The sequence below is a fragment of the Micromesistius poutassou genome (assembly GCF_964030765.1).
Source record: "Micromesistius poutassou genome assembly, chromosome: 5".
NCBI lineage: Eukaryota > Metazoa > Chordata > Actinopteri > Gadiformes > Gadidae > Micromesistius > Micromesistius poutassou.
In genome coordinates, this window is record NC_140275.1 from 5,754,183 (window position 1) to 5,776,778 (window position 22,596).

The window sequence follows — 22,596 nt, forward strand, 5'->3', positions numbered from 1 at the left end:
ATCGAAACCATCCTCTGCTAGAATCATTGCTGTACAAAGGATCAAGCATTGAATGCGAGTGCCATCGTCATTCTAGCCCACCCTCCCTACCAAGCATAAAGAGTTCGTCTCACATTGGGATGAAAATGAGTGTCCAATATTCCTCAAAAAGTATTTGACAATATCTGTTAGGAAGACGATTTGAGTGAGGGATTGGTAGTAAGACTGGGGTTGAAGAAAGACGATACACACGCACATGCATTGTCCTTATGTATTTCAAACCTTGATTGGTCGTTGATTATTTTTTCTTCAAATCTCATGTCAGAAAATAACGTGCGCCCCAGTGGCCTAATGGATAAGGCACTGGCCTCCTAAGCCAGGGATTGTGGGTTCGAGTCCCGTCTGGGGTGTATTCAAGCAGAGTGGCGCAGCGGAAGCGTGCTGGGCCCATAACCCAGAGGTCGATGGATCGAAACCATCCTCTGCTAGAATCATATGTTTTCAATGTTTCAGTCTAAAAATTAATTGCAATTGACATCCAAATCAAGAATCCTGTGCTGGCATAGGGATTGCGCCACACACTGTGCCCACCTCTCAAGTCATGCTGGAACTATAAGCTGCGTTACAATAAGCATTACAATGTGGATTGAGCCAGGGTTTACAATTTGACTCCATGTTATTTAAATGCAAAGCAGAGTGGCGCAGCGGAAGCGTGCTGGGCCCATAACCCAGAGGTCGATGGATCGAAACCATCCTCTGCTAGCAGTATAATGTATCAGGCCTCAAAGTTAATTCCAGATAGAGTGATGGCTACATCACTTTCATTTGGATGTCTGAAGTCATTGTGGCACCAGCAGAATTGGCGATAGAGGTACAGAGCCTTTCTCTTAAAACCATTAGCAGCACATTTCAGTCCAAATGTTTTTTAAACAATCATTTAACAGGTGGATCGGCCCAGAGAATTGCAGTTGGACTCCATTTTTTACATGAAAAGCAGAGTTATGCTGGAGGTCCATATCCTCCCTTTTGAAACTATGAGCCACTAATTTGAGTCAAAAGGTTGTTTACAGTATTAATAAAAAGCAGGATAGGGCAAGAATCTGATGTTAGATTCCGTGTGTTGGGAATGTAAAGCAGAGTGGCGCAGCGGAAGCGTGCTGGGCCCATAACCCAGAGGTCGATGGATCGAAACCATCCTCTGCTAGAATCATTGCTGTACAAAGGATCAAGCATTGAATGCGAGTGCCATCGTCATTCTAGCCCACCCTCCCTACCAAGCATAAAGAGTTCGTCTCACATTGGGATGAAAATGAGTGTCCAATATTCCTCAAAAAGTATTTGACAATATCTGTTATGAAGACGATGTGAGGGATTGGTAGTAAGACTGGGGTTAAAGAAAGACGATACACACGCACATGCATTGTCCTTATGTATTTCAAACCTTGATTGGTCGTTGATTATTTTTTCTTCAAATCTCATGTCAGAAAATAACGTGCGCCCCAGTGGCCTAATGGATAAGGCACTGGCCTCCTAAGCCAGGGATTGTGGGTTCGAGTCCCGTCTGGGGTGTATTCAAGCAGAGTGGCGCAGCGGAAGCGTGCTGGGCCCATAACCCAGAGGTCGATGGATCGAAACCATCCTCTGCTAGAATCATATGTTTTCAATGTTTCAGTCTAAAAATTAATTGCAATTGACATCCAAATCAAGAATCCTGTGCTGGCATAGGGATTGCGCCACACACTGTGCCCACCTCTCAAGTCATGCTGGAACTATAAGCTGCGTTACAATAAGCATTACAATGTGGATTGAGCCAGGGTTTACAATTTGACTCCATGTTATTTAAATGCAAAGCAGAGTGGCGCAGCGGAAGCGTGCTGGGCCCATAACCCAGAGGTCGATGGATCGAAACCATCCTCTGCTAGCAGTATAATGTATCAGGCCTCAAAGTTAATTCCAGATAGAGTGATGGCTACATCACTTTCATTTGGATGTCTGAAGTCATTGTGGCACCAGCAGAATTGGCGATAGAGGTACAGAGCCTTTCTCTTAAAACCATTAGCAGCACATTTCAGTCCAAATGTTTTTTAAACAATCATTTAACAGGTGGATCGGCCCAGAGAATTGCAGTTGGACTCCATTTTTTACATGAAAAGCAGAGTTATGCTGGAGGTCCATATCCTCCCTTTTGAAACTATGAGCCACTAATTTGAGTCAAAAGGTTGTTTACAGTATTAATAAAAAGCAGGATAGGGCAAGAATCTGATGTTAGATTCCGTGTGTTGGGAATGTAAAGCAGAGTGGCGCAGCGGAAGCGTGCTGGGCCCATAACCCAGAGGTCGATGGATCGAAACCATCCTCTGCTAGAATCATTGCTGTACAAAGGATCAAGCATTGAATGCGAGTGCCATCGTCATTCTAGCCCACCCTCCCTACCAAGCATAAAGAGTTCGTCTCACATTGGGATGAAAATGAGTGTCCAATATTCCTCAAAAAGTATTTGACAATATCTGCTAGGAAGACGATTTGAGTGAGGGATTGGTAGTAAGACTGGGGTTGAAGAAAGACGATACACACGCACATGCATTGTCCTTATGTATTTCAAACCTTGATTGGTCGTTGATTATTTTTTCTTCAAATCTCATGTCAGAAAATAACGTGCGCCCCAGTGGCCTAATGGATAAGGCACTGGCCTCCTAAGCCAGGGATTGTGGGTTCGAGTCCCGTCTGGGGTGTATTCAAGCAGAGTGGCGCAGCGGAAGCGTGCTGGGCCCATAACCCAGAGGTCGATGGATCGAAACCATCCTCTGCTAGAATCATATGTTTTCAATGTTTCAGTCTAAAAATTAATTGCAATTGACATCCAAATCAAGAATCCTGTGCTGGCATAGGGATTGCGCCACACACTGTGCCCACCTCTCAAGTCATGCTGGAACTATAAGCTGCGAAACAATAAGCATTACAATGTGGATTGAGCCAGGGTTTACAATTTGACTCCATGTTATTTAACTGCAAAGCAGAGTGGCCCAGCGGGAGCGTGCTGGGCCCATAACCCAGAGGTCGATGGATCGAAACCATCCTCTGCTAGCAGTATAATGTATCAGCCCTCAAAGTTAATTCCAGATAGAGTGATGGCTACATCACTTTCATTTGGATGTCTGAAGTCATTGTGGCACCAGCAGAATTGGCGATAGAGGTACAGAGCCTTTCTCTTAAAACCATTAGCAGCACATTTCAGTCCAAATGTTTTTTAAACAATCATTTAACAGGTGGATCGGCCCAGAGAATTGCAGTTGGACTCCATTTTTTACATGAAAAGCAGAGTTATGCTGGAGGTCCATATCCTCCCTTTTGAAACTATGAGCCACTAATTTGAGTCAAAAGGTTGTTTACAGTATTAATAAAAAGCAGGATAGGGCAAGAATCTGATGTTAGATTCCGTGTGTTGGGAATGTAAAGCAGAGTGGCGCAGCGGAAGCGTGCTGGGCCCATAACCCAGAGGTCGATGGATCGAAACCATCCTCTGCTAGAATCATTGCTGTACAAAGGATCAAGCATTGAATGCGAGTGCCATCGTCATTCTAGCCCACCCTCCCTACCAAGCATAAAGAGTTCGTCTCACATTGGGATGAAAATGAGTGTCCAATATTCCTCAAAAAGTATTTGACAATATCTGTTAGGAAGACGATTTGAGTGAGGGATTGGTAGTAAGACTGGGGTTGAAGAAAGACGATACACACGCACATGCATTGTCCTTATGTATTTCAAACCTTGATTGGTCGTTGATTATTTTTTCTTCAAATCTCATGTCAGAAAATAACGTGCGCCCCAGTGGCCTAATGGATAAGGCACTGGCCTCCTAAGCCAGGGATTGTGGGTTCGAGTCCCGTCTGGGGTGAATTTAAGCAGAGTGGCGCAGCGGAAGCGTGCTGGGCCCATAACCCAGAGGTCGATGGATCGAAACCATCCTCTGCTAGAATCATATGTTTTCAATGTTTCAGTCTAAAAATTAATTGCAATTGACATCCAAATCAAGAATCCTGTGCTGGCATAGGGATTGCGCCACACACTGTGCCCACCTCTCAAGTCATGCTGGAACTATAAGCTGCGTAACAATAAGCATTACAATGTGGATTGAGCCAGGGTTTACAATTTGACTCCATGTTATTTAAATGCAAAGCAGAGTGGCGCAGCGGAAGCGTGCTGGGCCCATAACCCAGAGGTCGATGGATCGAAACCATCCTCTGCTAGCAGTATAATGTATCAGGCCTCAAAGTTAATTCCAGATAGAGTGATGGCTACATCACTTTCATTTGGATGTCTGAAGTCATTGTGGCACCAGCAGAATTGGCGATAGAGGTACAGAGCCTTTCTCTTAAAACCATTAGCAGCACATTTCAGTCCAAATGTTTTTTAAACAATCATTTAACAGGTGGATCGGCCCAGAGAATTGCAGTTGGACTCCATTTTTTACATGAAAAGCAGAGTTATGCTGGAGGTCCATATCCTCCCTTTTGAAACTATGAGCCACTAATTTGAGTCAAAAGGTTGTTTACAGTATTAATAAAAAGCAGGATAGGGCAAGAATCTGATGTTAGATTCCGTGTGTTGGGAATGTAAAGCAGAGTGGCGCAGCGGAAGCGTGCTGGGCCCATAACCCAGAGGTCGATGGATCGAAACCATCCTCTGCTAGAATCATTGCTGTACAAAGGATCAAGCATTGAATGCGAGTGCCATCGTCATTCTAGCCCACCCTCCCTACCAAGCATAAAGAGTTCGTCTCACATTGGGATGAAAATGAGTGTCCAATATTCCTCAAAAAGTATTTGACAATATCTGTTAGGAAGACGATTTGAGTGAGGGATTGGTAGTAAGACTGGGGTTGAAGAAAGACGATACACACGCACATGCATTGTCCTTATGTATTTCAAACCTTGATTGGTCGTTGATTATTTTTTCTTCAAATCTCATGTCAGAAAATAACGTGCGCCCCAGTGGCCTAATGGATAAGGCACTGGCCTCCTAAGCCAGGGATTGTGGGTTCGAGTCCCGTCTGGGGTGTATTCAAGCAGAGTGGCGCAGCGGAAGCGTGCTGGGCCCATAACCCAGAGGTCGATGGATCGAAACCATCCTCTGCTAGAATCATATGTTTTCAATGTTTCAGTCTAAAAATTAATTGCAATTGACATCCAAATCAAGAATCCTGTGCTGGCATAGGGATTGCGCCACACACTGTGCCCACCTCTCAAGTCATGCTGGAACTATAAGCTGCGTTACAATAAGCATTACAATGTGGATTGAGCCAGGGTTTACAATTTGACTCCATGTTATTTAAATGCAAAGCAGAGTGGCGCAGCGGAAGCGTGCTGGGCCCATAACCCAGAGGTCGATGGATCGAAACCATCCTCTGCTAGCAGTATAATGTATCAGGCCTCAAAGTTAATTCCAGATAGAGTGATGGCTACATCACTTTCATTTGGATGTCTGAAGTCATTGTGGCACCAGCAGAATTGGCGATAGAGGTACAGAGCCTTTCTCTTAAAACCATTAGCAGCACATTTCAGTCCAAATGTTTTTTAAACAATCATTTAACAGGTGGATCGGCCCAGAGAATTGCAGTTGGACTCCATTTTTTACATGAAAAGCAGAGTTATGCTGGAGGTCCATATCCTCCCTTTTGAAACTATGAGCCACTAATTTGAGTCAAAAGGTTGTTTACAGTATTAATAAAAAGCAGGATAGGGCAAGAATCTGATGTTAGATTCCGTGTGTTGGGAATGTAAAGCAGAGTGGCGCAGCGGAAGCGTGCTGGGCCCATAACCCAGAGGTCGATGGATCGAAACCATCCTCTGCTAGAATCATTGCTGTACAAAGGATCAAGCATTGAATGCGAGTGCCATCGTCATTCTAGCCCACCCTCCCTACCAAGCATAAAGAGTTCGTCTCACATTGGGATGAAAATGAGTGTCCAATATTCCTCAAAAAGTATTTGACAATATCTGTTATGAAGACGATGTGAGGGATTGGTAGTAAGACTGGGGTTAAAGAAAGACGATACACACGCACATGCATTGTCCTTATGTATTTCAAACCTTGATTGGTCGTTGATTATTTTTTCTTCAAATCTCATGTCAGAAAATAACGTGCGCCCCAGTGGCCTAATGGATAAGGCACTGGCCTCCTAAGCCAGGGATTGTGGGTTCGAGTCCCGTCTGGGGTGTATTCAAGCAGAGTGGCGCAGCGGAAGCGTGCTGGGCCCATAACCCAGAGGTCGATGGATCGAAACCATCCTCTGCTAGAATCATATGTTTTCAATGTTTCAGTCTAAAAATTAATTGCAATTGACATCCAAATCAAGAATCCTGTGCTGGCATAGGGATTGCGCCACACACTGTGCCCACCTCTCAAGTCATGCTGGAACTATAAGCTGCGTTACAATAAGCATTACAATGTGGATTGAGCCAGGGTTTACAATTTGACTCCATGTTATTTAAATGCAAAGCAGAGTGGCGCAGCGGAAGCGTGCTGGGCCCATAACCCAGAGGTCGATGGATCGAAACCATCCTCTGCTAGCAGTATAATGTATCAGGCCTCAAAGTTAATTCCAGATAGAGTGATGGCTACATCACTTTCATTTGGATGTCTGAAGTCATTGTGGCACCAGCAGAATTGGCGATAGAGGTACAGAGCCTTTCTCTTAAAACCATTAGCAGCACATTTCAGTCCAAATGTTTTTTAAACAATCATTTAACAGGTGGATCGGCCCAGAGAATTGCAGTTGGACTCCATTTTTTACATGAAAAGCAGAGTTATGCTGGAGGTCCATATCCTCCCTTTTGAAACTATGAGCCACTAATTTGAGTCAAAAGGTTGTTTACAGTATTAATAAAAAGCAGGATAGGGCAAGAATCTGATGTTAGATTCCGTGTGTTGGGAATGTAAAGCAGAGTGGCGCAGCGGAAGCGTGCTGGGCCCATAACCCAGAGGTCGATGGATCGAAACCATCCTCTGCTAGAATCATTGCTGTACAAAGGATCAAGCATTGAATGCGAGTGCCATCGTCATTCTAGCCCACCCTCCCTACCAAGCATAAAGAGTTCGTCTCACATTGGGATGAAAATGAGTGTCCAATATTCCTCAAAAAGTATTTGACAATATCTGCTAGGAAGACGATTTGAGTGAGGGATTGGTAGTAAGACTGGGGTTGAAGAAAGACGATACACACGCACATGCATTGTGCTTATGTATTTCAAACCTTGATTGGTCGTTGATTATTTTTTCTTCAAATCTCATGTCAGAAAATAACGTGCGCCCCAGTGGCCTAATGGATAAGGCACTGGCCTCCTAAGCCAGGGATTGTGGGTTCGAGTCCCGTCTGGGGTGTATTCAAGCAGAGTGGCGCAGCGGAAGCGTGCTGGGCCCATAACCCAGAGGTCGATGGATCGAAACCATCCTCTGCTAGAATCATATGTTTTCAATGTTTCAGTCTAAAAATTAATTGCAATTGACATCCAAATCAAGAATCCTGTGCTGGCATAGGGATTGCGCCACACACTGTGCCCACCTCTCAAGTCATGCTGGAACTATAAGCTGCGTAACAATAAGCATTACAATGTGGATTGAGCCAGGGTTTACAATTTGACTCCATGTTATTTAAATGCAAAGCAGAGTGGCGCAGCGGAAGCGTGCTGGGCCCATAACCCAGAGGTCGATGGATCGAAACCATCCTCTGCTAGCAGTATAATGTATCAGGCCTCAAAGTTAATTCCAGATAGAGTGATGGCTACATCACTTTCATTTGGATGTCTGAAGTCATTGTGGCACCAGCAGAATTGGCGATAGAGGTACAGAGCCTTTCTCTTAAAACCATTAGCAGCACATTTCAGTCCAAATGTTTTTTAAACAATCATTTAACAGGTGGATCGGCCCAGAGAATTGCAGTTGGACTCCATTTTTTACATGAAAAGCAGAGTTATGCTGGAGGTCCATATCCTCCCTTTTGAAACTATGAGCCACTAATTTGAGTCAAAAGGTTGTTTACAGTATTAATAAAAAGCAGGATAGGGCAAGAATCTGATGTTAGATTCCGTGTGTTGGGAATGTAAAGCAGAGTGGCGCAGCGGAAGCGTGCTGGGCCCATAACCCAGAGGTCGATGGATCGAAACCATCCTCTGCTAGAATCATTGCTGTACAAAGGATCAAGCATTGAATGCGAGTGCCATCGTCATTCTAGCCCACCCTCCCTACCAAGCATAAAGAGTTCGTCTCACATTGGGATGAAAATGAGTGTCCAATATTCCTCAAAAAGTATTTGACAATATCTGTTATGAAGACGATGTGAGGGATTGGTAGTAAGACTGGGGTTGAAGAAAGACGATACACACGCACATGCATTGTCCTTATGTATTTCAAACCTTGATTGGTCGTTGATTATTTTTTCTTCAAATCTCATGTCAGAAAATAACGTGCGCCCCAGTGGCCTAATGGATAAGGCACTGGCCTCCTAAGCCAGGGATTGTGGGTTCGAGTCCCGTCTGGGGTGTATTCAAGCAGAGTGGCGCAGCGGAAGCGTGCTGGGCCCATAACCCAGAGGTCGATGGATCGAAACCATCCTCTGCTAGAATCATATGTTTTCAATGTTTCAGTCTAAAAATTAATTGCAATTGACATCCAAATCAAGAATCCTGTGCTGGCATAGGGATTGCGCCACACACTGTGCCCACCTCTCAAGTCATGCTGGAACTATAAGCTGCGTAACAATAAGCATTACAATGTGGATTGAGCCAGGGTTTACAATTTGACTCCATGTTATTTAAATGCAAAGCAGAGTGGCGCAGCGGAAGCGTGCTGGGCCCATAACCCAGAGGTCGATGGATCGAAACCATCCTCTGCTAGCAGTATAATGTATCAGGCCTCAAAGTTAATTCCAGATAGAGTGATGGCTACATCACTTTCATTTGGATGTCTGAAGTCATTGTGGCACCAGCAGAATTGGCGATAGAGGTACAGAGCCTTTCTCTTAAAACCATTAGCAGCACATTTCAGTCCAAATGTTTTTTAAACAATCATTTAACAGGTGGATCGGCCCAGAGAATTGCAGTTGGACTCCATTTTTTACATGAAAAGCAGAGTTATGCTGGAGGTCCATATCCTCCCTTTTGAAACTATGAGCCACTAATTTGAGTCAAAAGGTTGTTTACAGTATTAATAAAAAGCAGGATAGGGCAAGAATCTGATGTTAGATTCCGTGTGTTGGGAATGTAAAGCAGAGTGGCGCAGCGGAAGCGTGCTGGGCCCATAACCCAGAGGTCGATGGATCGAAACCATCCTCTGCTAGAATCATTGCTGTACAAAGGATCAAGCATTGAATGCGAGTGCCATCGTCATTCTAGCCCACCCTCCCTACCAAGCATAAAGAGTTCGTCTCACATTGGGATGAAAATGAGTGTCCAATATTCCTCAAAAAGTATTTGACAATATCTGTTATGAAGACGATGTGAGGGATTGGTAGTAAGACTGGGGTTGAAGAAAGACGATACACACGCACATGCATTGTCCTTATGTATTTCAAACCTTGATTGGTCGTTGATTATTTTTTCTTCAAATCTCATGTCAGAAAATAACGTGCGCCCCAGTGGCCTAATGGATAAGGCACTGGCCTCCTAAGCCAGGGATTGTGGGTTCGAGTCCCGTCTGGGGTGTATTCAAGCAGAGTGGCGCAGCGGAAGCGTGCTGGGCCCATAACCCAGAGGTCGATGGATCGAAACCATCCTCTGCTAGAATCATATGTTTTCAATGTTTCAGTCTAAAAATTAATTGCAATTGACATCCAAATCAAGAATCCTGTGCTGGCATAGGGATTGCGCCACACACTGTGCCCACCTCTCAAGTCATGCTGGAACTATAAGCTGCGAAACAATAAGCATTACAATGTGGATTGAGCCAGGGTTTACAATTTGACTCCATGTTATTTAACTGCAAAGCAGAGTGGCCCAGCGGGAGCGTGCTGGGCCCATAACCCAGAGGTCGATGGATCGAAACCATCCTCTGCTAGCAGTATAATGTATCAGGCCTCAAAGTTAATTCCAGATAGAGTGATGGCTACATCACTTTCATTTGGATGTCTGAAGTCATTGTGGCACCAGCAGAATTGGCGATAGAGGTACAGAGCCTTTCTCTTAAAACCATTAGCAGCACATTTCAGTCCAAATGTTTTTTAAACAATCATTTAACAGGTGGATCGGCCCAGAGAATTGCAGTTGGACTCCATTTTTTACATGAAAAGCAGAGTTATGCTGGAGGTCCATATCCTCCCTTTTGAAACTATGAGCCACTAATTTGAGTCAAAAGGTTGTTTACAGTATTAATAAAAAGCAGGATAGGGCAAGAATCTGATGTTAGATTCCGTGTGTTGGGAATGTAAAGCAGAGTGGCGCAGCGGAAGCGTGCTGGGCCCATAACCCAGAGGTCGATGGATCGAAACCATCCTCTGCTAGAATCATTGCTGTACAAAGGATCAAGCATTGAATGCGAGTGCCATCGTCATTCTAGCCCACCCTCCCTACCAAGCATAAAGAGTTCGTCTCACATTGGGATGAAAATGAGTGTCCAATATTCCTCAAAAAGTATTTGACAATATCTGTTAGGAAGACGATTTGAGTGAGGGATTGGTAGTAAGACTGGGGTTGAAGAAAGACGATACACATGCATTGTCCTTATGTATTTCAAACCTTGATTGGTCGTTGATTATTTTTTCTTCAAATCTCATGTCAGAAAATAACGTGCGCCCCAGTGGCCTAATGGATAAGGCACTGGCCTCCTAAGCCAGGGATTGTGGGTTCGAGTCCCGTCTGGGGTGTATTCAAGCAGAGTGGCGCAGCGGAAGCGTGCTGGGCCCATAACCCAGAGGTCGATGTATCGAAACCATCCTCTGCTAGAATCATATGTTTTCAATGTTTCAGTCTAAAAATTAATTGCAATTGACATCCAAATCAAGAATCCTGTGCTGGCATAGGGATTGCGCCACACACTGTGCCCACCTCTCAAGTCATGCTGGAACTATAAGCTGCGTTACAATAAGCATTACAATGTGGATTGAGCCAGGGTTTACAATTTGACTCCATGTTATTTAAATGCAAAGCAGAGTGGCGCAGCGGAAGCGTGCTGGGCCCATAACCCAGAGGTCGATGGATCGAAACCATCCTCTGCTAGCAGTATAATGTATCAGGCCTCAAAGTTAATTCCAGATAGAGTGATGGCTACATCACTTTCATTTGGATGTCTGAAGTCATTGTGGCACCAGCAGAATTGGCGATAGAGGTACAGAGCCTTTCTCTTAAAACCATTAGCAGCACATTTCAGTCCAAATGTTTTTTAAACAATCATTTAACAGGTGGATCGGCCCAGAGAATTGCAGTTGGACTCCATTTTTTACATGAAAAGCAGAGTTATGCTGGAGGTCCATATCCTCCCTTTTGAAACTATGAGCCACTAATTTGAGTCAAAAGGTTGTTTACAGTATTAATAAAAAGCAGGATAGGGCAAGAATCTGATGTTAGATTCCGTGTGTTGGGAATGTAAAGCAGAGTGGCGCAGCGGAAGCGTGCTGGGCCCATAACCCAGAGGTCGATGGATCGAAACCATCCTCTGCTAGAATCATTGCTGTACAAAGGATCAAGCATTGAATGCGAGTGCCATCGTCATTCTAGCCCACCCTCCCTACCAAGCATAAAGAGTTCGTCTCACATTGGGATGAAAATGAGTGTCCAATATTCCTCATAAAGTATTTGACAATATCTGTTATGAAGACGATGTGAGGGATTGGTAGTAAGACTGGGGTTGAAGAAAGACGATACACACGCACATGCATTGTCCTTATGTATTTCAAACCTTGATTGGTCGTTGATTATTTTTTCTTCAAATCTCATGTCAGAAAATAACGTGCGCCCCAGTGGCCTAATGGATAAGGCACTGGCCTCCTAAGCCAGGGATTGTGGGTTCGAGTCCCGTCTGGGGTGTATTCAAGCAGAGTGGCGCAGCGGAAGCGTGCTGGGCCCATAACCCAGAGGTCGATGGATCGAAACCATCCTCTGCTAGAATCATATGTTTTCAATGTTTCAGTCTAAAAATTAATTGCAATTGACATCCAAATCAAGAATCCTGTGCTGGCATAGGGATTGCGCCACACACTGTGCCCACCTCTCAAGTCATGCTGGAACTATAAGCTGCGTTACAATAAGCATTACAATGTGGATTGAGCCAGGGTTTACAATTTGACTCCATGTTCTTTAAATGCAAAGCAGAGTGGCGCAGCGGAAGCGTGCTGGGCCCATAACCCAGAGGTCGATGGATCGAAACCATCCTCTGCTAGCAGTATAATGTATCAGGCCTCAAAGTTAATTCCAGATAGAGTGATGGCTACATCACTTTCATTTGGATGTCTGAAGTCATTGTGGCACCAGCAGAATTGGAGATAGAGGCACAGAGCCTTTCTCTTGAAACCATTAGCAGCACATTTCAGTCCAAATGTTTTTTAAACAATCATTTAACAGGTGGATCGGCCCAGAGAATTGCAGTTGGACTCCATTTTTTACATGAAAAGCAGAGTTATGCTGGAGGTCCATATCCTCCCTTTTGAAACTATGAGCCACTAATTTGAGTCAAAAGGTTGTTTACAGTATTAATAAAAAGCAGGATAGGGCAAGAATCTGATGGTAGATTCCGTGTGTTGGGAATGTAAAGCAGAGTGGTGCAGCGGAAGCGTGCTGGGCCCATAACACAGAGGTCGATGGATCGAAACCATCCTCTGCTAGAATCATTGCTGTATAAAGGATCAAGCATTGAAAGCGAGTGCCATCGTCATTCTAGCCCACCCTCCCTCCCAAGCATAAAGAGTTCGTCTCACATTGGGATGAAAATGAGTGTCCAATATTCCTCAAAAAGTATTTGACAATATCTCTTAGGAAGACGATTTGAATGAGGGATTGGTAGTAAGACTGGGGTTGAAGAAAGACGATACACACACACATGCATTGTCCTTATGTATTTCAAACCTTGATTGGTCGTTGATTATTTTTTCTTCAAATCTCATGTCAGAAAATAACGTGCGCCCTAGTGGCCTAATGGATAAGGCACTGGCCTCCTAAGCCAGGGATTGTGGGTTCGAGTCCCGTCTGGGGTGAATTCAAGCAGAGTGGCGCAGCGGAAGCGTGCTGGGCCCATAACCCAGAGGTCGATGGATCGAAACCATCCTCTGCTAGAATCATATGTTTTCAATGTTTCAGTCTAAAAATTAATTGCAATTGACATCCAAATCAAGAATCCTGTGCTGGCATAGGGATTGCGCCACACACTGTGCCCACCTCTCAAGTCATGCTGGAACTATAAGCTGCGTTACAATAAGCATTACAATGTGGATTGAGCCAGGGTTTACAATTTGACTCCATGTTACTTAAATGCAAAGCAGAGTGGCGCAGCGGAAGCGTGCTGGGCCCATAACCCAGAAGTCGATGGATCGAAACCATCCTCTGCTAGCAGTATAATGTATCAGGCCTCAAAGTTAATTCCAGATAGAGTGATGGCTACATCACTTTCATTTGGATGTCTGAAGTCATTGTGGCACCAGCAGAATTGGCAATAGAGGTACAGAGCCTTTCTCTTAAAACCATTAGCAGCACATTTCAGTCCAAATGTTTTTTAAACAATCATTTAACAGGTGGATCGGCCCAGAGAATTGCAGTTGGACTCCATTTTTTACATGAAAAGCAGAGTTATGCTGGAGGTCCATATCCTCCCTTTTGAAACTATGAGCCACTAATTTGAGTCAAAAGGTTGTTTACAGTATTAATAAAAAGCAGGATAGGGCAAGAATCTGATGGTAGATTCCGTGTGTTGAGAATGTAAAGCAGAGTGGCGCAGCGGAAGCGTGCTGGGCCCATAACCCAGAGGTCGATGGATCGAAACCATCCTCTGCTAGAATTATTGCTGTACAAAGGATCAAGCATTGAAAGCGAGTGCCATCGTCATTCTAGCCCACCCTCCCTACCAAGCATAAAGAGTTCGTCTCACATTGGGATGAAAATGAGTGTCCAATATTCCTCAAAAAGTATTTGACAATATCTCTTAGGAAGACGATTTGAATGAGGGATTGGTAGTAAGACTGGGGTTGAAGAAAGACGATACACACACACATGCATTGTCCTTATGTATTTCAAACCTTGATTGGTCGTTGATTATTTTTTCTTCAAATCTCATGTCAGAAAATAACGTGCGCCCCAGTGGCCTAATGGATAAGGCACTGGCCTCCTAAGCCAGGGATTGTGGGTTCGAGTCCCGTCTGGGGTGTATTCAAGCAGAGTGGCGCAGCGGAAGCGTGCTGGGCCCATAACCCAGAAGTCGATGGATCGAAACCATCCTCTGCTAGCAGTATAATGTATCAGGCCTCAAAGTTAATTCCAGATAGAGTGATGGCTACATCACTTTCATTTGGATGTCTGAAGTCTTTGTGGCACCAGCAGAATTGGCGATAGAGGTACAGAGCCTTTCTCTTAAAACCATTAGCAGCACATTTCAGTCCAAATGTTTTTTAAACAATCATTTAACAGGTGGATCGGCCCAGAGAATTGCAGTTGGACTCCATTTTTTACATGAAAAGCAGAGTTATGCTGGAGGTCCATATCCTCCCTTTTGAAACTATGAGCCACTAATTTGAGTCAAAAGGTTGTTTACAGTATTAATAAAAAGCAGGATAGGGCAAGAATCTGATGGTAGATTCCGTGTGTTGGGAATGTAAAGCAGAGTGGCGCAGCGGAAGCGTGCTGGGCCCATAACCCAGAGGTCGATGGATCGAAACCATCCTCTGCTAGAATTATTGCTGTACAAAGGATCAAGCATTGAAAGCGAGTGCCATCGTCATTCTAGCCCACCCTCCCTACCAAGCATAAAGAGTTCGTCTCACATTGGGATGAAAATGAGTGTCCAATATTCCTCAAAAAGTATTTGACAATATCTCTTAGGAAGACGATTTGAATGAGGGATTGGTAGTAAGACTGGGGTTGAAGAAAGACGATACACACACACATGCATTGTCCTTATGTATTTCAAACCTTGATTGGTCGTTGATTATTTTTTCTTCAAATCTCATGTCAGAAAATAACGTGCGCCCCAGTGGCCTAATGGATAAGGCACTGGCCTCCTAAGCCAGGGATTGTGGGTTAGAGTCCCGTCTGGGGTGTATTCAAGCAGAGTGGCGCAGCGGAAGCGTGCTGGGCCCATAACCCAGAGGTCGATGGATCGAAACCATCCTCTGCTAGAATCATATGTTTTCAATGTTTCAGTCTAAAAATTAATTGCAATTGACATCCAAATCAAGAATCCTGTGCTGGCATAGGGATTGCGCCACACACTGTGCCCACCTCTCAAGTCATGCTGGAACTATAAGCTGCGTTACAATAAGCATTACAATGTGGATTGAGCCAGGGTTTACAATTTGACTCCATGTTCTTTAAATGCAAAGCAGAGTGGCGCAGCGGAAGCGTGCTGGGCCCATAACCCAGAGGTCGATGGATCGAAACCATCCTCTGCTAGCAGTATAATGTATCAGGCCTCAAAGTTAATTCCAGATAGAGTGATGGCTACATCACTTTCATTTGGATGTCTGAAGTCATTGTGGCACCAGCAGAATTGGAGATAGAGGCACAGAGCCTTTCTCTTGAAACCATTAGCAGCACATTTCAGTCCAAATGTTTTTTAAACAATCATTTAACAGGTGGATCGGCCCAGAGAATTGCAGTTGGACTCCATTTTTTACATGAAAAGCAGAGTTATGCTGGAGGTCCATATCCTCCCTTTTGAAACTATGAGCCACTAATTTGAGTCAAAAGGTTGTTTACAGTATTAATAAAAAGCAGGATAGGGCAAGAATCTGATGGTAGATTCCGTGTGTTGGGAATGTAAAGCAGAGTGGCGCAGCGGAAGCGTGCTGGGCCCATAACCCAGAGGTCGATGGATCGAAACCATCCTCTGCTAGAATTATTGCTGTACAAAGGATCAAGCATTGAAAGCGAGTGCCATCGTCATTCTAGCCCACCCTCCCTACCAAGCATAAAGAGTTCGTCTCACATTGGGATGAAAATGAGTGTCCAATATTCCTCAAAAAGTATTTGACAATATCTCTTAGGAAGACGATTTGAATGAGGGATTGGTAGTAAGACTGGGGTTGAAGAAAGACGATACACACACACATGCATTGTCCTTATGTATTTCAAACCTTGATTGGTCGTTGATTATTTTTTCTTCAAATCTCATGTCAGAAAATAACGTGCGCCCCAGTGGCCTAATGGATAAGGCACTGGCCTCCTAAGCCAGGGATTGTGGGTTCGAGTCCCGTCTGGGGTGTATTCAAGCAGAGTGGCGCAGCGGAAGCGTGCTGGGCCCATAACCCAGAAGTCGATGGATCGAAACCATCCTCTGCTAGCAGTATAATGTATCAGGCCTCAAAGTTAATTCCAGATAGAGTGATGGCTACATCACTTTCATTTGGATGTCTGAAGTCAGTGTGGCACCAGCAGAATTGGCGATAGAGGTACAGAGCCTTTCTCTTAAAACCATTAGCAGCACATTTCAGTCCAAATGTTTTTTAAACAATCATTTAACAGGTGGATCGGCCCAGAGAATTGCAGTTGGACTCCATTTTTTACATGAAAAGCAGAGTTATGCTGGAGGTCCATATCCTCCCTTTTGAAACTATGAGCCACTAATTTGAGTCAAAAGGTTGTTTACAGTATTAATAAAAAGCAGGATAGGGCAAGAATCTGATGGTAGATTCCGTGTGTTGGGAATGTAAAGCAGAGTGGCGCAGCGGAAGCGTGCTGGGCCCATAACCCAGAGGTCGATGGATCGAAACCATCCTCTGCTAGAATTATTGCTGTACAAAGGATCAAGCATTGAAAGCGAGTGCCATCGTCATTCTAGCCCACCCTCCCTACCAAGCATAAAGAGTTCGTCTCACATTGGGATGAAAATGAGTGTCCAATATTCCTCAAAAAGTATTTGACAATATCTCTTAGGAAGACGATTTGAATGAGGGATTGGTAGTAAGACTGGGGTTGAAGAAAGACGATACACACACACATGCATTGTCCTTATGTATTTCAAACCTTGATTGGTCGTTGATTATTTTTTCTTCAAATCTCATGTCAGAAAATAACGTGCGCCCCAGTGGCCTAATGGATAAGGCACTGGCCTCCTAAGCCAGGGATTGTGGGTTCGAGTCCCGTCTGGGGTGTATTCAAGCAGAGTGGCGCAGCGGAAGCGTGCTGGGCCCATAACCCAGAGGTCGATGGATCGAAACCATCCTCTGCTAGAATCATATGTTTTCAATGTTTCAGTCTAAAAATTAATTGCAATTGACATCCAAATCAAGAATCCTGTGCTGGCATAGGGATTGCGCCACACACTGTGCCCACCTCTCAAGTCATGCTGGAACTATAAGCTGCGAAACAATAAGCATTACAATGTGGATTGAGCCAGGGTTTACAATTTGACTCCATGTTATTTAACTGCAAAGCAGAGTGGCCCAGCGGGAGCGTGCTGGGCCCATAACCCAGAGGTCGATGGATCGAAACCATCCTCTGCTAGCAGTATAATGTATCAGCCCTCAAAGTTAATTCCAGATAGAGTGATGGCTACATCACTTTCATTTGGATGTCTGAAGTCATTGTGGCACCAGCAGAATTGGCGATAGAGGTACAGAGCCTTTCTCTTAAAACCATTAGCAGCACATTTCAGTCCAAATGTTTTTTAAACAATCATTTAACAGGTGGATCGGCCCAGAGAATTGCAGTTGGACTCCATTTTTTACATGAAAAGCAGAGTTATGCTGGAGGTCCATATCCTCCCTTTTGAAACTATGAGCCACTAATTTGAGTCAAAAGGTTGTTTACAGTATTAATAAAAAGCAGGATAGGGCAAGAATCTGATGTTAGATTCCGTGTGTTGGGAATGTAAAGCAGAGTGGCGCAGCGGAAGCGTGCTGGGCCCATAACCCAGAGGTCGATGGATCGAAACCATCCTCTGCTAGAATCATTGCTGTACAAAGGATCAAGCATTGAATGCGAGTGCCATCTTCATTCTAGCCCACCCTCCCTACCAAGCATAAAGAGTTCGTCTCACATTGGGATGAAAATGAGTGTCCAATATTCCTCAAAAAGTATTTGACAATATCTGTTAGGAAGACGATTTGAGTGAGGGATTGGTAGTAAGACTGGGGTTGAAGAAAGACGATACACACGCACATGCATTGTCCTTATGTATTTCAAACCTTGATTGGTCGTTGATTATTTTTTCTTCAAATCTCATGTCAGAAAATAACGTGCGCCCCAGTGGCCTAATGGATAAGGCACTGGCCTCCTAAGCCAGGGATTGTGGGTTCGAGTCCCGTCTGGGGTGTATTTAAGCAGAGTGGCGCAGCGGAAGCGTGCTGGGCCCATAACCCAGAGGTCGATGGATCGAAACCATCCTCTGCTAGAATCATATGTTTTCAATGTTTCAGTCTAAAAATTAATTGCAATTGACATCCAAATCAAGAATCCTGTGCTGGCATAGGGATTGCGCCACACACTGTGCCCACCTCTCAAGTCATGCTGGAACTATAAGCTGCGTAACAATAAGCATTACAATGTGGATTGAGCCAGGGTTTACAATTTGACTCCATGTTATTTAAATGCAAAGCAGAGTGGCGCAGCGGAAGCGTGCTGGGCCCATAACCCAGAGGTCGATGGATCGAAACCATCCTCTGCTAGCAGTATAATGTATCAGGCCTCAAAGTTAATTCCAGATAGAGTGATGGCTACATCACTTTCATTTGGATGTCTGAAGTCATTGTGGCACCAGCAGAATTGGCGATAGAGGTACAGAGCCTTTCTCTTAAAACCATTAGCAGCACATTTCAGTCCAAATGTTTTTTAAACAATCATTTAACAGGTGGATCGGCCCAGAGAATTGCAGTTGGACTCCATTTTTTACATGAAAAGCAGAGTTATGCTGGAGGTCCATATCCTCCCTTTTGAAACTATGAGCCACTAATTTGAGTCAAAAGGTTGTTTACAGTATTAATAAAAAGCAGGATAGGGCAAGAATCTGATGGTAGATTCCGTGTGTTGGGAATGTAAAGCAGAGTGGCCCAGCGGAAGCGTGCTGGGCACATAACCCAGAGGTCGATGGATCGAAACCATCCTCTGCTAGAATCATTGCTGTACAAAGGATCAAGCATTGAAAGCGAGTGCCATCGTCATTCTAGCCCACCCTCCCAACCAAGCATAAAGAGTTCGTCTCACATTGGGATGAAAATGAGTGTCCAATATTCCTCAAAAAGTATTTGACAATATCTGTTAGGAAGACGATTTGAGTGAGGGATTGGTAGTAAGACTGGGGTTGAAGAAAGACGATACACACGCACATGCATTGTCCTTATGTATTTCAAACCTTGATTGGTCGTTGATTATTTTTTCTTCAAATCTCATGTCAGAAAATAACGTGCGCCCCAGTGGCCTAATGGATAAGGCACTGGCCTCCTAAGCCAGGGATTGTGGGTTCGAGTCCCGTCTGGGGTGTATTCAAGCAGAGTGGCGCAGCGGAAGCGTGCTGGGCCCATAACCCAGAGGTCGATGGATCGAAACCATCCTCTGCTAGCAGTATAATGTATCAGCCCACAAAGTTAATTCCAGATAGAGTGATGGCTACATCACTTTCATTTGGATGTCTGAAGTCATTGTGGCACCAGCAGAATTGGCGATAGAGGTACAGAGCCTTTCTCTTAAAACCATTAGCAGCACATTTCAGTCCAAATGTTTTTTAAACAATCATTTAACAGGTGGATCGGCCCAGAGAATTGCAGTTGGACTCCATTTTTTACATGAAAAGCAGAGTTATGCTTGAGGTCCATATCCTCCCTTTTGAAACTATGAGCCACTAATTTGAGTCAAAAGGTTGTTTACAGTATTAATAAAAAGCAGGATAGGGCAAGAATCTGATGGTAGATTCCGTGTGTTGGGAATGTAAAGCAGAGTGGCGCAGCGGAAGCGTGCTGGGCCCATAACCCAGAGGTCGATGGATCGAAACCATCCTCTGCTAGAATTATTGCTGTACAAAGGATCAAGCATTGAAAGTGAGTGCCATCGTCATTCTAGCCCACCCTCCCTACCAAGCATAAAGAGTTCGTCTCACATTGGGATGAAAATGAGTGTCCAATATTCCTCAAAAAGTATTTGACAATATCTGTTAGGGAGACGATTTTAGTGAGGGATTGGTAGTAAGACTGGGGTTGAAGAAAGACGATACACACGCACATGCATTGTCCTTATGTAGTTCAAACCTCGATTGGTCGTTGATTATTTTTTCTTCAAATCTCATGTCCGAAAATAACGTGCGCCCCAGTGGCCTAATGGATAAGGCACTGGCCTCCTAAGCCAGGGATTGTGGGTTCGAGTCCCGTCTGGGGTGAATTCAAGCAGAGTGGCGCAGCGGAAGCGTGCTGGGCCCATAACCCAGAGGTCGATGGATTGAATCCATCCTCTGCTAGAATCATATGTTTTCAATGTTTCAGTCTAAAAATTAATTGCAATTGACTTCCAAATCAAGAATTCTGTGCTGGCATAGGGATTGTGCCACACACTGTGCCCACCTCTCAAGTCATGCTGGAACTATAAGCTGCGTTACAATAAGCATTACAATGTGGATTGAGCCAGGGTTTACAATTTGACTCCATGTTCTTTAAATGCAAAGCAGAGTGGCGCAGCGGAAGCGTGCTGGGCCCATAACCCAGAGGTCGATGGATCGAAACCATCCTCTGCTAGTAGTATAATGTATCAGGCCTCAAAGTTAATTCCAGATAGAGTGATGGCTACATCACTTTCATTTGGATGTCTGAAGTCATTGTGGCACCAGCAGAATTGGAGATAGAGGTACAGAGCCTTTCTCTTGAAACCATTAGCAGCACATTTCAGTCCAAATGTTTTTTAAACAATCATTTAACAGGTGGATCGGCCCAGAGAATTGCAGTTGGACTCCATTTTTTACATGAAAAGCAGAGTTATGCTGGAGGTCCATATCCTCCCTTTTGAAACTATGAGCCACTAATTTGAGTCAAAAGGTTGTTTACAGTATTAATAAAAAGCAGGATAGGGCAAGAATCTGATGGTAGATTCCGTGTGTTGGGAAGGTAAAGCAGAGTGGCGCAGCGGAAGCGTGCTGGGCCCATAACACAGAGGTAGATGGATCGAAACCATCCTCTGCTAGAATCATTGCTGTACAAAGGATCAAGCATTGAAAGCGAGTGCCATCGTCATTCTAGCCCACCCTCCCTACCAAGTATAAAGAGTTCGTCTCACATTGGGATGAAAATGAGTGTCCAATATTCCTCAAAAAGTATTTGACAATATCTGTTAGGAAGACGATTTGAGTGAGGGATTGGTAGTAAGACTGGGGTTGAAGAAAGACGATACACACACACATGCATTGTCCTTATGTAGTTCAAACCTTGATTGGTCGTTGATTATTTTTTCTTCAAATCTCATGTCAGAAAATGAAGTGCGCCCCAGTGGCCTAATGGATAAGGCACTGGCCTCCTAAGCCAGGGATTGTGGGTTCGAGTCCCGTCTGGGGTGTATTCAAGCAGAGTGGCGAAGCGGAAGCGTGCTGGGCCCATAACCCAGAGGTCGATGGATCGAAACCATCCTCTGCTAGAATCATATGTTTTCAATGTTTCAGTCTAAAAATTAATTGCAATTGACATCCAAATCAAGAATCCTGTGCTGGCATAGGGATTGCGCCACACACTGTGCCCACCTCTCAAGTCATGCTGGAACTATAAGCTGCGTTACAATAAGCATTACAATGTGGATTGAGCCAGGGTTTACAATTTGACTCCATGTTCTTTAAATGCAAAGCAGAGTGGCGCAGCGGAAGCGTGCTGGGCCCATAACCCAGAGGTCGATGGATCGAAACCATCCTCTGCTAGTAGTATAATGTATCAGGCCTCAAAGTTAATTCCAGATAGAGTGATGGCTACATCACTTTCATTTGGATGTCTGAAGTCATTGTGGCACCAGCAGAATTGGAGATAGAGGTACAGAGCCTTTCTCTTGAAACCATTAGCAGCACATTTCAGTCCAAATGTTTTTTAAACAATCATTTAACAGGTGGATCGGCCCAGAGAATTGCAGTTGGACTCCATTTTTTACATGAAAAGCAGAGTTATGCTGGAGGTCCATATCCTCCCTTTTGAAACTATGAGCCACTAATTTGAGTCAAAAGGTTGTTTACAGTATTAATAAAAAGCAGGATAGGGCAAGAATCTGATGGTAGATTCCGTGTGTTGGGAAGGTAAAGCAGAGTGGCGCAGCGGAAGCGTGCTGGGCCCATAACACAGAGGTAGATGGATCGAAACCATCCTCTGCTAGAATCATTGCTGTACAAAGGATCAAGCATTGAAAGCGAGTGCCATCGTCATTCTAGCCCACCCTCCCTACCAAGTATAAAGAGTTCGTCTCACATTGGGATGAAAATGAGTGTCCAATATTCCTCAAAAAGTATTTGACAATATCTGTTAGGAAGACGATTTGA

General features: G+C 44.3%; 36 non-coding genes across 36 annotated transcripts; all 36 read left to right on the plus strand.

Annotated features, from left to right (window-relative positions):
- The first annotated feature begins 316 nt into the window (after positions 1-316).
- Positions 317-389, plus strand: AC3HAE_014100 (transfer RNA arginine (anticodon CCU)). The gene has a single exon. It is a non-coding gene; the product is annotated as a tRNA-Arg (tRNA).
- Positions 390-1,475: 1,086 nt separating this feature from the next.
- On the plus strand, positions 1,476-1,548 carry AC3HAE_014101 (transfer RNA arginine (anticodon CCU)). The gene has a single exon. It is a non-coding gene; the product is annotated as a tRNA-Arg (tRNA).
- Positions 1,549-2,638: 1,090 nt separating this feature from the next.
- AC3HAE_014102 (transfer RNA arginine (anticodon CCU)) lies at positions 2,639-2,711 on the plus strand. The gene has a single exon. It is a non-coding gene; the product is annotated as a tRNA-Arg (tRNA).
- Positions 2,712-3,801: 1,090 nt separating this feature from the next.
- AC3HAE_014103 (transfer RNA arginine (anticodon CCU)) lies at positions 3,802-3,874 on the plus strand. The gene has a single exon. It is a non-coding gene; the product is annotated as a tRNA-Arg (tRNA).
- A 1,090-nt stretch (positions 3,875-4,964) lies between these two features.
- On the plus strand, positions 4,965-5,037 carry AC3HAE_014104 (transfer RNA arginine (anticodon CCU)). The gene has a single exon. It is a non-coding gene; the product is annotated as a tRNA-Arg (tRNA).
- A 1,086-nt stretch (positions 5,038-6,123) lies between these two features.
- AC3HAE_014105 (transfer RNA arginine (anticodon CCU)) lies at positions 6,124-6,196 on the plus strand. The gene has a single exon. It is a non-coding gene; the product is annotated as a tRNA-Arg (tRNA).
- A 1,090-nt stretch (positions 6,197-7,286) lies between these two features.
- On the plus strand, positions 7,287-7,359 carry AC3HAE_014106 (transfer RNA arginine (anticodon CCU)). The gene has a single exon. It is a non-coding gene; the product is annotated as a tRNA-Arg (tRNA).
- A 1,086-nt stretch (positions 7,360-8,445) lies between these two features.
- AC3HAE_014107 (transfer RNA arginine (anticodon CCU)) lies at positions 8,446-8,518 on the plus strand. Its single transcript has one exon. It is a non-coding gene; the product is annotated as a tRNA-Arg (tRNA).
- Positions 8,519-9,604: 1,086 nt separating this feature from the next.
- On the plus strand, positions 9,605-9,677 carry AC3HAE_014109 (transfer RNA arginine (anticodon CCU)). Its single transcript has one exon. It is a non-coding gene; the product is annotated as a tRNA-Arg (tRNA).
- Positions 9,678-10,761: 1,084 nt separating this feature from the next.
- Positions 10,762-10,834, plus strand: AC3HAE_014110 (transfer RNA arginine (anticodon CCU)). The gene has a single exon. It is a non-coding gene; the product is annotated as a tRNA-Arg (tRNA).
- Positions 10,835-11,920: 1,086 nt separating this feature from the next.
- On the plus strand, positions 11,921-11,993 carry AC3HAE_014112 (transfer RNA arginine (anticodon CCU)). Its single transcript has one exon. It is a non-coding gene; the product is annotated as a tRNA-Arg (tRNA).
- A 280-nt stretch (positions 11,994-12,273) lies between these two features.
- On the plus strand, positions 12,274-12,345 carry AC3HAE_014113 (transfer RNA methionine (anticodon CAU)). Its single transcript has one exon. It is a non-coding gene; the product is annotated as a tRNA-Met (tRNA).
- A 738-nt stretch (positions 12,346-13,083) lies between these two features.
- Positions 13,084-13,156, plus strand: AC3HAE_014114 (transfer RNA arginine (anticodon CCU)). The gene has a single exon. It is a non-coding gene; the product is annotated as a tRNA-Arg (tRNA).
- A 6-nt stretch (positions 13,157-13,162) lies between these two features.
- AC3HAE_014115 (transfer RNA methionine (anticodon CAU)) lies at positions 13,163-13,234 on the plus strand. The gene has a single exon. It is a non-coding gene; the product is annotated as a tRNA-Met (tRNA).
- Positions 13,235-13,878: 644 nt separating this feature from the next.
- On the plus strand, positions 13,879-13,950 carry AC3HAE_014116 (transfer RNA methionine (anticodon CAU)). The gene has a single exon. It is a non-coding gene; the product is annotated as a tRNA-Met (tRNA).
- A 296-nt stretch (positions 13,951-14,246) lies between these two features.
- On the plus strand, positions 14,247-14,319 carry AC3HAE_014117 (transfer RNA arginine (anticodon CCU)). Its single transcript has one exon. It is a non-coding gene; the product is annotated as a tRNA-Arg (tRNA).
- A 448-nt stretch (positions 14,320-14,767) lies between these two features.
- AC3HAE_014118 (transfer RNA methionine (anticodon CAU)) lies at positions 14,768-14,839 on the plus strand. The gene has a single exon. It is a non-coding gene; the product is annotated as a tRNA-Met (tRNA).
- A 296-nt stretch (positions 14,840-15,135) lies between these two features.
- On the plus strand, positions 15,136-15,208 carry AC3HAE_014120 (transfer RNA arginine (anticodon CCU)). Its single transcript has one exon. It is a non-coding gene; the product is annotated as a tRNA-Arg (tRNA).
- A 6-nt stretch (positions 15,209-15,214) lies between these two features.
- Positions 15,215-15,286, plus strand: AC3HAE_014121 (transfer RNA methionine (anticodon CAU)). The gene has a single exon. It is a non-coding gene; the product is annotated as a tRNA-Met (tRNA).
- Positions 15,287-15,488: 202 nt separating this feature from the next.
- Positions 15,489-15,560, plus strand: AC3HAE_014122 (transfer RNA methionine (anticodon CAU)). Its single transcript has one exon. It is a non-coding gene; the product is annotated as a tRNA-Met (tRNA).
- A 370-nt stretch (positions 15,561-15,930) lies between these two features.
- Positions 15,931-16,002, plus strand: AC3HAE_014124 (transfer RNA methionine (anticodon CAU)). The gene has a single exon. It is a non-coding gene; the product is annotated as a tRNA-Met (tRNA).
- Positions 16,003-16,298: 296 nt separating this feature from the next.
- On the plus strand, positions 16,299-16,371 carry AC3HAE_014125 (transfer RNA arginine (anticodon CCU)). The gene has a single exon. It is a non-coding gene; the product is annotated as a tRNA-Arg (tRNA).
- Positions 16,372-16,819: 448 nt separating this feature from the next.
- AC3HAE_014126 (transfer RNA methionine (anticodon CAU)) lies at positions 16,820-16,891 on the plus strand. The gene has a single exon. It is a non-coding gene; the product is annotated as a tRNA-Met (tRNA).
- Positions 16,892-17,187: 296 nt separating this feature from the next.
- Positions 17,188-17,260, plus strand: AC3HAE_014127 (transfer RNA arginine (anticodon CCU)). The gene has a single exon. It is a non-coding gene; the product is annotated as a tRNA-Arg (tRNA).
- Positions 17,261-17,266: 6 nt separating this feature from the next.
- Positions 17,267-17,338, plus strand: AC3HAE_014128 (transfer RNA methionine (anticodon CAU)). The gene has a single exon. It is a non-coding gene; the product is annotated as a tRNA-Met (tRNA).
- Positions 17,339-17,982: 644 nt separating this feature from the next.
- AC3HAE_014129 (transfer RNA methionine (anticodon CAU)) lies at positions 17,983-18,054 on the plus strand. The gene has a single exon. It is a non-coding gene; the product is annotated as a tRNA-Met (tRNA).
- A 296-nt stretch (positions 18,055-18,350) lies between these two features.
- On the plus strand, positions 18,351-18,423 carry AC3HAE_014131 (transfer RNA arginine (anticodon CCU)). Its single transcript has one exon. It is a non-coding gene; the product is annotated as a tRNA-Arg (tRNA).
- A 6-nt stretch (positions 18,424-18,429) lies between these two features.
- AC3HAE_014132 (transfer RNA methionine (anticodon CAU)) lies at positions 18,430-18,501 on the plus strand. Its single transcript has one exon. It is a non-coding gene; the product is annotated as a tRNA-Met (tRNA).
- Positions 18,502-18,703: 202 nt separating this feature from the next.
- AC3HAE_014133 (transfer RNA methionine (anticodon CAU)) lies at positions 18,704-18,775 on the plus strand. Its single transcript has one exon. It is a non-coding gene; the product is annotated as a tRNA-Met (tRNA).
- A 738-nt stretch (positions 18,776-19,513) lies between these two features.
- On the plus strand, positions 19,514-19,586 carry AC3HAE_014134 (transfer RNA arginine (anticodon CCU)). The gene has a single exon. It is a non-coding gene; the product is annotated as a tRNA-Arg (tRNA).
- A 6-nt stretch (positions 19,587-19,592) lies between these two features.
- Positions 19,593-19,664, plus strand: AC3HAE_014136 (transfer RNA methionine (anticodon CAU)). The gene has a single exon. It is a non-coding gene; the product is annotated as a tRNA-Met (tRNA).
- Positions 19,665-20,034: 370 nt separating this feature from the next.
- Positions 20,035-20,106, plus strand: AC3HAE_014137 (transfer RNA methionine (anticodon CAU)). The gene has a single exon. It is a non-coding gene; the product is annotated as a tRNA-Met (tRNA).
- A 296-nt stretch (positions 20,107-20,402) lies between these two features.
- Positions 20,403-20,475, plus strand: AC3HAE_014138 (transfer RNA arginine (anticodon CCU)). The gene has a single exon. It is a non-coding gene; the product is annotated as a tRNA-Arg (tRNA).
- Positions 20,476-20,755: 280 nt separating this feature from the next.
- Positions 20,756-20,827, plus strand: AC3HAE_014139 (transfer RNA methionine (anticodon CAU)). Its single transcript has one exon. It is a non-coding gene; the product is annotated as a tRNA-Met (tRNA).
- Positions 20,828-21,565: 738 nt separating this feature from the next.
- Positions 21,566-21,638, plus strand: AC3HAE_014140 (transfer RNA arginine (anticodon CCU)). The gene has a single exon. It is a non-coding gene; the product is annotated as a tRNA-Arg (tRNA).
- Positions 21,639-21,918: 280 nt separating this feature from the next.
- AC3HAE_014143 (transfer RNA methionine (anticodon CAU)) lies at positions 21,919-21,990 on the plus strand. The gene has a single exon. It is a non-coding gene; the product is annotated as a tRNA-Met (tRNA).
- Positions 21,991-22,596: the final 606 nt, after the last annotated feature.